We start from the raw sequence: 9,359 nt of genomic DNA on the forward strand, positions 1-9,359 counted from the left end.
ACTGAAAGTGAAGTCTGTAGACCAGCAGCATTGACATCACCTAGTTAGACAAGCAGAATCTTAGTCTCACCAGTCACAATCTGAATTTTAAAAACATCCCCAGGGCATTTATGGGCATGTTAAAGTCAGAGTAGTGCTGCTCTAGGCCAGTGGTTTTTGTCTCAACCCTGGGTGCATATCTGAATCGCCAGTCCCTGGGCCCTGCACTGAGATTCTAATTTAATTGGTCTGTGGTGAGACCAAGGCACACATATGTGTGTATGGTGTGTGTGTGTGTGTGTGTGTGTGTAAAAACACCTTCCCAGGTGATTCTAATATGCAGCCAGGATTGATGTAAATCAGTCATCCTTGAACTTGAGTGTGCGTTAGAATCACCTGGAGGGCTTGTTGAACTACAGGTAGCTAGGTCTCACCACCAGGGTTTCTAATTCAGTAGGTCTGTGTGGGGCTCAAAATGTGCATTTCTAACAAGTTCCTGGGTGATGCTAAGGCTACTGGTTGCTAGCCAGGACTTTGAGAACCATTGATATATAGAGTGAGGAGATGCCAGAAGAAGGTCCAGGATAGAATCCCAAAGAAAATAAACATTTATGAAGTCAGCAGAGGAAAAAAGGAAAGAGGAGAGGCTTCAGACACAGGAGGTAAATCAGGAAAGAGAGCTCTCCCTGGTGTCTTTTCCACCAGACTATTAATGCCTTAAGGACTTACTTCATCCTGCTCAACCTTCCTCTTTTGCAAAGAATTAGTGTTCCAGATTCTCAACAACCACTACTTGAACATTTTATATCTGATCATGTCACCTCCCGCCTTCAGGAACTGCCCGCAGCTTTCAGAATAAAGCCCAAACTCCTTAGCTCAGTACACAGGCCCAGCATGACAGGGCTGCTGGCATCCTTGGCTCCTCTCACTTAGTGGACCTTTTGCTCCAGGCATCACAGCCTACTTGCCAATCTTCATTAAGTTTGCTGTCTCATCCCTCCCTGTCTCTGCAGTACTTCTTGAGCCCTCTTCCTCTTCCTCATCTCACTGCTCATACTCAGCAAGATTAGAATTCCCTCAGGGAAGGTGTCTCTTTTTATTTATTTTTTTAATCTCTTTCCACTCCACCCTTCGCCACCTCCAACTTCTAGCTCAGTTCAAACATTGCCTCCATCTCTCAAGCCTGCCATGGATCCTCAGGCTAGGACAGATCCTCCTACCATGTTCCTACTTTCTGTCACAATACTCATCACACCACTTCACAGTTGTTGATTTAATTATCTGCCTCCCTCACTATGTGTGGGAGTCCTTTGAGCAGAGAACTGGGTCTTACTTGATTTTTGCATCCCTAGCTCCTAGTACAATGCCTGGCACAGAGCAGGCGCCAATATTTGTTCATTGAATGAAAAACTAGAGCAACTGGTGAGAAAGTGGATACAAGTGCAGACACATTTGAGAACCAATGTCCCCTTCCTTCAGCCCACAGTGTCTATCAGATGCATGCTTCCTGTAGATGGTTTGCTCCTTCCCCAGAAGGGAAGAGAAAGGACCCCCCCTTCTTGTCACTGTCTCATGGGAGAGCATCTGCTGATCACTTCTGCAATACTTGCAATGGGTTTTTGGTGTCTTTATCTCCCTGGCTAGCTAGCATGACCACCTCTCTCCAGACCGCAATAATGCAGGACACATGCTCTACTCAGATTGGCATTTCTTGATTGCATAATGGACAGCTAGCAAGATGAGGGGCAGAGGGTGGAGGCATCTTTTTTCACTCCTGTGTGTATCCCATGCTCCATGTGGCCCACCCAAATAGACTGTGAATGGGAAATTCGGCCTCCCAAAACCGCCTGGTGGCCTGAGAGTCAATGTCAATAACTCCCTGGGCCCTCAAGGCTCACACACTGTGGTTGCTTGTGCCAGCTACTATCTGGGCAGCTTCCTGATGGGCAATTTAATACACCAAACTGAGGAAACTGCCTAGAGAGAAGAACAAGGAGAGGGGCTTAGAGGAGAAGCCCAAGGATAGTACAATATTGCCACATTGCCAAACGCACTCTGATCTTCACAACTGACATGAACAGCCTTTTTCTGTTGAACAAGAGCTTCCACACCTTCTCTTTCTTATTCCTCATGAGCGGCTCACAGGGAGGGAGGGTAGCTAGAGGTCAAATCCTCTTATCCACGGATGAAGGCCCCAAGGGTCAGAGCATGGGTCCCACAGTGTGTGAAGATGTCTTTGGATTTGAACCCAGCCTGATCTGCCATGATCCTCCTCACCTCCTCAATATGCTGCCTACAAAAAAATGTTCAAACATGTATAAACCCATACAGGGTGCAAGTGCAAATTATTCCTTCTGTGGAAGTGCAAAATAGCCAAGTGGTGACGGGAACTTGGCAGGGATGGAGTGAAATGAGTCACGGACAGCTTTTTGAGGTAGGAGAGCTGTTCTGTGGGGCTGAGAGAGGAGGAGGGATGGCAGGCAGCGGGTGAGGGGAGAGAATTTTAGTGGGAGCAAGACAGGGGAGGAGGGGATGGTACACTGTGTGGCCTGCTTGTGGTGCTGGGCTGTGGACGGGAGCAATGAGACCAGGGGCAGGATCAGCTGGAAAAGCCAAGCAACGTCTGATTAATGTGGGCTCCCAGGCCAGAACTGTGTATATGTGTGTGTGTGTGTTTATGTGGAACATGGGTATGTGTGTGGTATGTGTGTGGAATGTGTGTGGGGTAGTGTGTGATGTGTGTGTTCATGTATATAAGTTCAGGTAGGGTTCTGGGCATATCAGAAAGTTCCCAGTTTTAGGCTCCTAATATTCTTCTTTCTTTTCTTACTTGTGGATAGATACTGCCCTTCATCCATATACACACTGCTCAGTGTTAACCCTACATTCCATTTAGTTTTGGCTACCTGGGATTATGGAATTTATTTAACCAAGTTAAATAGACATGGACTACTTAGGTTAAGTTTTCGCACACACTTAGCTCAGAGTCAGGTATGGCTGCATTTGGGGACTCAGACAACATTTTTGGCATGCTGTCTTTTCTGTCTCTCAGCTCTCCCATTCTTGCTGTTGGATCATAGGCATGCTCTGTTCATGTGATGGTCATGGCACATATACCCCTGTTTCTACCCTCCCAGCTTCAGGCCCAGTGGAAGGAAAACAACTTTTTACCTGTAGTTTCAATGAAAATCCCAAATGGAATCTCATTGGCTAGGTTTAGGTCATGTGTCCATCTCTGAGCCAACACTGTGGCCTGTAGGATAAAAAGCTTTGATTGGCTGCTCAGGTCACATGCTCACCTCTAAGCTTCAGGAGTGAGATCGAGCAGCCCAGAGAGAGGAACAGTTCCCAAAGGACCTTCGGGATGCTGGTGCTGGAGGGGCAAGTAGGTGCTGAGTTGGCAGACACAACACCTGCCTCTTCCTGTCAAAATAGGGCTTTCTAATTGTGTGAACTTGGCCTTCAATCTTGGCCCAGTCTGTGGTTGGCTTTCTCACCTGCCATTTTAAAAATAAACTTCTTGTGAAGGAAAGTTGTTTAAGACTCATACTAGGGGATCTGAAGGTGGGCAGAAATTAGAGGAAGGTAGGCTGGCTCAGAGAGGGAACAGAGCCATTCTTGGTTACCTCCTGTGTGTGTCAGGTCCTGTACTGGGGGATGTTCTGACATTATCTCTTCAGTCTTCACAACCTCTTTGTGAGGTGGGTACCAGTGCACACAGATGAGGTGTTGGTATTCAGAGGAGTGAATTCTAAAATTGGGAAGTGGCAAGGCTGGATAGCAAAAGTGTACACCCTTTGAGCCCACTGCTTCCTGTAAGGTGATCATGCTCCAGCTGAGGACAAATCTTGAGGCTGGATGGAACCTCGGTATTGCGGCAATACTGTGAGTACCAGATTCAGACTTCCTTTCTAGAGCCAGTTCTTGTTCTCACTTGTTGAGTCCCAGGCTCCTAATATACAAAATGAGGATGATGATGTCTGTCCTGCTGAGATCCCAGAGTTACTCTGTCAGTCAAATGAGATCAAGGGTGAATGGGCTTTGGAAATGTCGAAGAGCTGAATATATGTGAAATGTGAAGGAAACCAGGGCTGGTTGTTAAAATAGTGATATCTTTCTGTACTGAGTAGTAAAGAGCCTCTGCCCTTGCCCACCCTGCCATCACTCTGGTTCCTTCCGAGAGCCCTTAGGTCTGGGACTTCTGGGACTGACCTCCATGATCCGGAAACCAAAGGAACAATGCCTTATTCTGGTCACAAGGAGAGGGGGTAGACTAGAGAAATAATGGGACCTCCGGCTGCCCCCTATGTCCTGCCCCTTCCTGTGGGCCCAGATGGCCCTAGTGGCCCTTCTTTCCCCACAGTGATCTCTCTTCTCCCTCTCTGATTCCCAGTATTCATCATGAAGCTGCCTGTACTGGAGGGGCTGGGAATGGGGTTGGGGAAAGGTAATGTCTCCTGATGCTCTTCTCAATACCTTGTGGGGTCCCTCACAACCCCAGCCCCACCAAGGATTTCCTAACCTGTTTTATGTCACAGCTGAAGTGGGAAGGAGGGAGGAACAATGACTGAAAGTCTCTGAGAAGTCCTATGGGAAGGGAAGTTTGTTTAGCCTGTGTTTCTGAATTATGGTAAGTAATGTAGCGTGAGGGTTAGGAGCATGGGTTTGGGATCCAGATTGCCTGGAATAAACTTGTGGCACTTCACAGTGAACTTGGGCAAGTTACTAATGATGCCTGCATTTCAGTTTCTCACCTGCACAATGGGGATGTTTATAGCACCTACCGATTTTTGAGAGGATTGAGTAAAAGCATGTTTGTGGATCACTTATGTTTGGCTTGCAGTTAGCTATTATTATTTTTTAACTTGGATTTTTTTGGCAACACCTATTTTTCTTCTTTTTTCCTTCCAACTTTTATTTTAGGTTCAGGGGTTACATGTGCAAGTTTGTTATATGGGTGAATAGCATGTTGCTAGGGTTTGGTGTAAAACTGATTTTGTTACTTAGATAGTGAGCATAGTACATGATTGGGGTAGTTTTTCAATTTTACTCCTCCTTGCCACCTCTACCCTCAAGTAAGCCTTGGTGTTTATTGTCTCCCTCTTTGTGTCCATGTGTACTTAATGTTTGGCACATACTTATAAGCAAGCACACACAGTATTTGGTTTACTGTTCCTGAGTTAATTTGCTTAGGAAAATGGCCTGCAGCTGCATCTATGTTGTTGCAAAGAACATTATTTCATTCTTTTTTATGGCTGCATAGTATTCCTGTATGTACCACATTTCCTTTATCCAGTTCCCTGTTGATGGGCATCTAGCTTGATTCCATGTCTTTTCTATTTTGAAAAGTGTTGTGATGTGCATATGCATGCATGTGCCTTTATGGTGGAATGACTCATATTCCTTTGGGTATATACCCAGTAATGGGATTGCTGGGTTGAATCATAGTTCTGTTTTAAGTTCTTTGAGAAATCTCCAAATTGCTTTCCACAGTGGCTGAACTAATTTACATTCCTACCAGCAGTGTATAAGCATTCCCTTTTCTCCACAACCCCACCAACATCTATTATTTTTTGACTTTTTGATAATAGCCATTCTGACTGGTGTGAGATGATATCTCATTGTGGTTTTGATTTACATTTCTTGAATCATTATTGCTGTGGAGCATTTTTTTCATATGCTTGCTGGTCACATGTATGTCTTCTTTTGAGAAATGTCTGTTCATGTCCTTTGCCCATTTTTTAAAGGAATTGTTTGTTTTTTTGCTTGTTGATTTAAGTTCCTTGTAGATTCTGGATATTAGACTTTGTCAGATGCATAGTTTACAAATATTTTCTCCCCTTCTTTAGGTTGTCTATTTATTCTATTGATAGTTTCTTTTTCTGTGCAGAGTTCTTTAGTTTAATTACGTCTCATTTGTCAATTTTTCTTTTTGTTGCAATTGCTTTTGGAGTCTTTGTCATGAAATCTTTGCCAAGGCCTATGTTCAGAATGCTATATCCTTTGTATTCTTCTAGGATTTTTATCATTTTAGGTTTTACATTTCACTCTTTAATCCATCTTGAGTTGATTTTTATGTATGGTGAAAGAAAAATGTCCAGTTTCAATCTTTTGCGTATGGTTAGCCAGTTATCCCAGCACCATTTATTGAATAGGAAGTCCTTTCCCCTTTGCTTGTTATTGTCAACTTTGTTGAAAATCAGATGGTTGTAAGTATGTGGCTTTATTTATGGGTTTTAAATCCTGTTTCATTGGTCTATGTGTCTGTTTTTGTACCAGCACCATGCTGTTTTGGTTACTGGAGCCTTGTAGTATAGTTTGAAGTTGGGTAGTGTGATGCCTCTGCCTTTGTTCTTTTTGCTTAGGATTGCTTTGGCTATTTGGGCTCTTTTTTGGTTGCTTATGAATTTTAGAATAGTTTTTCTTATTCTGTGAAAAATAACATTGGTAGTTTGATAGGAAGAACATTGAATCTATAGACTGCTTTGGGCAGTATGGTTATTGTAACAATATTGATTCTTCCTATCCATGAGCATGGAATGTTTTTCCATTTGTTTGTGTCATCTCTGATTTCTTTTAGCAGTGTTTTGTAATTCCTGTTGCAGAGCTCTTTCACCTCCCTGGTTAGCTATATTCCTAGGCATTTTATTCTTTCTCTGGCTATTGTGAATGGAAGTGCATTATTGATTTGACTTTTAGCTTGGATAGTACTGGTGTATAGAAATGCTACTGATTTTTGTACATTGATTTTGTATCCTGAAACTTTACTGAAGTTGTTTATCAGTTCTAGGAGCCTTTGGCAGAGACTATGGGATTTTCTAGTTCTAGAATCATATCGTTTGTGAAGATAGTTCAGCCTCCTGTCTTCCTGTTTGGATGCTTTTTATTTCTTCCTCTTGCCTGATTGTTCTGGATAGGACTTCCAGTAGTATGTTGAATAGAAGTAGTGAGAGTGGGCATCCTTGTCGTGTTCCAGTTCTCAAAGGGAATGCTTCCAGGTTTTGCCTGTTCAGTATTATGTTGGCTGTGGGTTTGTCATAGATGGCTTTTACTATCTTGAGGTATGTTCTTTGAATTCCTAATTTGTTCAGGGTTTTTATGCTGAAGTGATATTGAATTTTATCAAAAGACTTTTCTGTGTCTATTAAGATAATCTTGTGGTTTTGTTTTTAGTTCTGTTTATGTGATGAATCACATTTATTGATTTGTGTATGTTGAACCAACCTTGCATCACAGGAATAAAGCCTACCTGATCATGGTGGATTAGCTTTTCTGATGTGCTGCTGGATTTGATTTGCTAGATTTTGTTGAGGATATTTGTGTCTACGTTCATCAGGGATATTGGCCTGAAGTTTTTTTTTTTTTTTTTCATTGTAACACCTATTTTCATTCTTTGGAATGAATATTATGCAAATACTACTTTTGAAAATGCTAATGTAGAGGAATATTGGACAGATATGGAAGTATATGATGTGTTCACCATGTGTTCTGATTTTAAATTAGAAATCAGAGTAGATTTCCGTGAGTAGACTGTGATTTGGGTTTTGGCTTAGACACTATGATTGTCATCCATTTAAGACATAAACAGCTCTTAAATAATCTTCCTTCTAGGCAATTCTTATCAAGCTACTCCCTTTCATGATTATCCATTACCTTTTTATATTGAGCCAGAAGCTTGTCAGTCTTGCATTCATTCCATTGCTTCATCCGCCTATTCCCAGGCCCATGTCATCAAGATTCTTTAGCACTCCTCACCTGCGTAGATGCTCCGTTCCAGCCCAGTCTGGGACCATTATCTCTTTCATTCCCATTTCCACCTGTGAAGTTCTCCCACTCTTGCCAAAGCCAGGTTCTCACCTTTAAAACCTAACTTGAAGATTCTCTTTAGACACCACCAAAGTGTTCTGGAAAGGACAGATGAGGCTTTGGCCTCAGCCTTGTGCATGCTGCTTGGACTGGGTTCACATGTATCTGTGTGATCTAGGCATTTTCTACGGATTATTTTTTTCTCATTTAAACAATAACCACTTTTCTACCCATCCCCCCCATCACAGCAGAGGCCAGACCTATTTCTTTGGTAGCTAGTGCAGGTCTTTGCATTCAGTAGCTGCTTCTCAGGGAAGGTATGAGGGGCAGCTTCAAAGTTGAGGATGGGGGCCTAGGGTCAGATGAGTTTTCTGAGGCCAAATTATAGCAGGCTTGAGTTATAAAATCTATTAGGCAACCAGAAAAATAATTCCGATCGGATAAGTAGAGCGTGTTTAGAAAGCAGCTCTTTTAACTTCTTGCTCTGGAGTGGTAGAAATTAAAGCCCAGAGAAATTGGCTGAGGACATCACACAGTGGGGACTCTGGAATTGGACCGACTCCCCACCTGATGTCCTTCCATCTCCCACTCAACTTGACTGGCCACAGCTCATCTTCTGCTTAGATCCTCAGCAGGGACCACATCTGCCTTCATGACCCCATCTTTCCTGTCTCTTTAGAGGTGCCACCAGAGGATTAAGATGACTGAGGGCAGTGATTTCTGGTGAGGGCTGGCTTCAAATCCCAGCTTCTTCACCCAGCTGTTCTTTTACATGCAGTGAATGTTTGCAGAAAACATTGAGGCTTAAAGAGGTTGAGTAACTTCCCATGGGCACATATGACTTGACTTAAGATAATAAGTTCTGGAAAGATCTGTTTAGAAGTCCTTCCTTTGTGAAGCCTTCCAGACTTCCTCTCTCCGTGCAGAATTTTTCATGTCCTCCTCAGGGGCTATGCAGCACATTATATTCACCTGTATGAATGTCTGTCACCATGTTCTCTAGTCATCTGTTCATGGGCCTGTTTCCTCCACAGTCATGTCAGGGAGTAGAGAATGGGAGCCTGTTTTTTCACATACAATGAATATTTGCAGAAATAAATGTATTCAGAGTGACTTCTCCTGCCCTGCTCCTCTATTTTTAAATTTTAATTTAATTCATTCATTTTTAAAATAAGCAATCCCTTCCTATGGTTAAAAATTCACAGGAAATATACAGTAGAAAATTTCCCTTCTTTGCCTTTCTCTTTCCAAGAGGCAAACAACGTTACAATTTTTAAATTGTGTATCCTTCTAGAACTATTTTATATATGTGTATGCAAAGATATGTAAGTAATATCTCAGTATTCTTTTTGCATCTTCATTTTTGATGACTCTTCTGTGTTGTTGATGTTGTAGAGCCCAGGTTTGGAGCCAGATTGTCTGGGTGCAAGCTCTGGCTCTGCCACTTACTCTGTATGTGATTTTGAGCAGGAACATTACCTTTTCTCTGCCTCAATTTCCTTATCTGTAAAATGGGTATGTAGCAGTTCCTGTCCCATAGGATATTGTAAGAAAACATGTGTAAAGATTTGAAA

This window comes from Papio anubis, chromosome 2, assembly GCF_008728515.1.
Source record: "Papio anubis isolate 15944 chromosome 2, Panubis1.0, whole genome shotgun sequence".
In the NCBI taxonomy this organism is placed as follows: Eukaryota; Metazoa; Chordata; class Mammalia; order Primates; family Cercopithecidae; genus Papio; species Papio anubis.